We start from the raw sequence: 4,243 nt of genomic DNA, 5'->3' as shown, positions 1-4,243 counted from the left end.
TGTTCCACATCTGAATCAGGATCATCTTTCAAATATGAAAAAATAAGATCTGGTTAATCTTCCTATATATATATTAGGCACATTATACCGAGTCTGATGCATTTCTTTGTTCCAACAATTCTTAGGTAAAATAAAACAAGAAGAGCAAACGCTCGATCGAGTCACTTTCGCAGTTCTGAATATTATATGAGGCATCAGATGGACAGGAAGAAATTGCTATTCACAACACAATGAGTCACGTTCACATAAAATTTGAGCCCGGTCACTTTTATAGTTTCCGAGAAAAGCCCAACGTTAAGTTGTGTGTTGCCGAACAGAAAAGGCTAGTTATCTCCCTTGTTTTTCTGATAACGTTCGTAAAAGGCTACAGATGTAAATACTTTGATGTAAAGAATAATCCTACAAAGTTTCAATCACATCCGATGAACTTTGTCAAAGATATAAAATGTCTAATTTTTCCTTTGACGCTGACCTGTGACCTTGAAAAAGGTCAAAGGTCAACGAAACCATCGTTAAAGTGTAGAGGTCATTGGAGGTCACGACTAAACAAAATATGAGCCCGATCGCTTTGATAGTTTCCGAGAAAAGTCCAACGTTAAGGTGGTGTCTACGGCCGGCCGGCCGGCCGGCCGGCCGGCCGGCCGGCCGGCCGGACAGACTAACACTGACCGATTACATAGAGTCACTTTTTCTCAAGTGACTCAAAAAACTGTCTCGAAGGTAATTTCTAACAATGTCAACCTCCCTACTGCTGCATAATTATGAACATGCTGAACTGAAATAAAAGCTGCATGACCAAAATGACTGGTCCATTCATTATAAAATTAAAATATTGATTTTGATATAACATGTAAATATATTTATGATCAGTTATTTGTTGTTGTGTCCACTCAGTACCTTTTCAACTACAATACTGTCTTTGCGTTGGTTTTGATCCCTTTAACTACTTACCTCATGCACTCAAGCTGCTGCTGCCTTAACCTCACCCCCTCCCCCCCACCCCCCACTTTTGCAAGACACAGTGTTGTGGGCTTTCTGTTGTGTAATTACCAGCCAATGCTTTTTCTTACTTTTTTCCCTCTTTAAACTCATGCATATAAAGTTATGACCAAACATAAGAAAATGACTGTTGTAACTTGTATTTGTAATAACCATAATAAAACACATTAATTGGTAATTTTTATGAGATGTGAAATATCAAAGTGATAAAATGACAATACCCAAAAAAATCCTTTGAAGGGCATAATTATAGAAACATTATATTTATTCAATATCGCACCTGTTTCCCAATTTGACTGTGTACTCTGTTCGTGTCGGAGTCGAGTCAACACAGTGCCGCCCCCCCCCCCCCCCCCCCCCCCCCCATCACTACGTACACAACTGGTCAACATGCTTCACTTTCAATTCAAACTAAACTTCCATCAGCACAGTTTCTTTCGTTTGCCAGTTTGAAAAATATCAGCGCGAACGAATCAGCCTAATCATTTCAACACGCAATCCGACTCGCTGTCTTCCGCTATGATGGCATCTTCTCACTTTCGGTTTCGCCAATGCATTCGCATCGTCGTCAGCCATTTCTTTTGTTGGATTCTGTAGCCTACTTACCCAAGAACAGTTTCGGCGATTTGGACTTTCATCTTTCTGAAAAAAAAGTGTCCTTACGCAGAATATGCTGTGTGAAGCGTCGGAAAAGCGCAGATGTGCCACATTGTCGGAACAACAAAACAACTTCGGGTCACGTGACTCTCGCTCGGAAGCCTTCGGCATTCTCTGTAACTCAGTACTTGTCGAAGAGGGGGGTAGGTCGTTTCCTCCGTTTAAATGGGAACCTTTACGGAACTTTCCCCTTATTTTTTCAGTTGCTAATGAAAGATGAAACACCCGACTACGTTCTCCTCAACTAATTTCGGTGGTGCACTCGCCCTATCGCAAAAAGAAAAAAATGACAAAATTTCGTTTGCATTCAAGTTATTTTTTCGGAATTCTCGCGACCTGGCGAAAAAAATAGCGATGCACCTCAGTCTAGCCCTATGTATCTGCTAGTGTTACCGGTCAGTATCGTCCACAACCAACCACTCAAAACGACGTACTTTGCCGTAACCCGTGACCCTGCGGTCCGGAACCAAATCGCCGACCGGATTATTGAGTACGGGCGTGCCGGAGACTGGCCCTATCTTTTCCTAGCCGCTTTGCCCCATGCTAACTTCAGTGAAACTAACGGGTAGATTTCGCACAACTGTAACTCATACTGTTAGTTGCTAATCTATTAAACGGTACAGAGGATAATCAAATATTAAAATGCATGGTCGGCGATGAAACCGTCAGTGCAAAGCCGACACACACAAACTGAGTAGATCTAACTCGACCTGTCCAGTTTATCCAAACGCTGGCAGAAAAATGTGCCTTTTCAAACGTTCTAATCTAGTGTCGTTACTGACAATATCGTTATTGAAACAATCACAGTGCGCTAAGACATTTATAGAGCAAATCAGTCTTGAAAATAATCATTATTGAAAACATTCCAAGAAGTTAGGAATCAGCGAGGTAGAATCGTAAGACAAGGCCCCAAATTCACGAGCCGGATCAGCTCCCCAAATTACGGATTGAAGCAAAATAGTAGTAGAAGATGTTCAATCCGTAGTTCGGAATTTGGGGCCTTGTCTTACGATTCTACCGGAATCGAAATAAAGCAATACATACCTTGCCGCCTTCAGTGCGTCCTCTCAGTTTCTGGTTCGTCAAACATGGCGCGACTCGCAACAGCCAAAAAGAGGCTCCGGAAGCTTCATCTATTGGTGGCTATTTTTAGCTCTATGATGTAATAATCTAAAATTAGAGTTTCGGCACAGGCAATGTAAGGGAGCTAATCATTTTTCAGTTTTGTATATAAACCGATGTGAAACATTATTGTGAGCCAAAATGCTCTTGACAAACAGATGACCCAGAACAATGTTTTAGCAATGGTATTATTGCGGGGCATTATAAACGACCCACAAAAAATGTCTGCCCCACAACAAACTCAAAAATCGAAATATGCCTCATAAAAGCGCAATCCCTAAGTATATATATATATATATATATATATATATATATATATATATATATATAGAGAGAGAGAGAGAGAGAGAGAGAGCGAGAGAGAGAGAGAGAGCGAGAGAGAGAGCGAGAGAGAGAGAGCGAGAGAGAGAGAGAGAGAGGGGGGGTTAGATTGGGGAAGGTCACGGTTGATGCATCGGAGATATGAGGGTCAAGGTGTGTAGGAATGGCCGGAGGAAAGAGCAGCGCGTGAAGTGATAAGAGGTCACTTCGACCGGCTGCATGCTACAGTGACAGAGGAATGGTGACGGCGCGGCTCGTGCATCGCGAAGGCCCGCTATGCCTGTTCCCTATTCTCTCTCTCTCTCTCTCTCTCTCTCTCTCTCTCTCTCTCTCTCTCTCTCTCTCTCTCTCTCTCTCTTAATGTTCGCTTTGCACTCATTATGAACTGCAGTCTCATATTCTGTGCAATTACCCCGATGATTGTGGATTCGATAACAAATTGGAAACAGATACAAATGCAAACATCGCGAATACTCCTTTTGAGAGCAAATGGACTCTTGAGGATATTCCGCCGGAAGCGAGGCTAAACAAATGGTAAGGGAATTCAAGTTTAATTCATGAGGACGTAATGGCAGTAATAACAGATGAATAATAATCCATTCTTTACTATCCCAGATCGTTCTGGCTAACAATTCGCACAGCCTTCCTATCTTATCGGGTATTGTTTGTTTGTTTGTTTGCTTAACGCCCAGCCGACCACGAAGGGCCATATCAGGGCGGTGCTGCTTTGACATATAACGTGCGCCACACACAAGACAGAAGTCGCAGCACAGGCTTCATGTCTCACCCAGTCACATTATTCTGACACCGGACCAACCACTAGTACTAACCCCATAATGCCAGACGCCAGGCGGAGCAGCCACAAGATTGCCAATTTTAAAGTCTTAGGTATGACCCGGCCGGGGTTCGAACCCACGACCACTAGGCCAACCGTGCTGGTATCGGGTACTGTTGTAACACAGAATTATCATAACTGCTTATAACGATCATACGAGAGGGGACTGTATGTGTGTGTGTGTGTGTGTGTGTGTGTACGTGTGTGTGTGTGTGTGGTTGTGTGTGTATGTGTGTGTGTGTGTGTGTGTGTGTGTACGTGTGTGTGTGTGTGTGTGTGTCTGTCACGTTTCATAGATCACAATAGGTG

The sequence above is a fragment of the Littorina saxatilis genome, linkage group LG1 (genome assembly GCF_037325665.1).
Source record: "Littorina saxatilis isolate snail1 linkage group LG1, US_GU_Lsax_2.0, whole genome shotgun sequence".
Taxonomy (NCBI): domain Eukaryota; kingdom Metazoa; phylum Mollusca; class Gastropoda; order Littorinimorpha; family Littorinidae; genus Littorina; species Littorina saxatilis.
The sequence above is the reverse complement of the archived record's forward strand: the minus strand, read 5'-3'. Positions refer to the sequence as shown.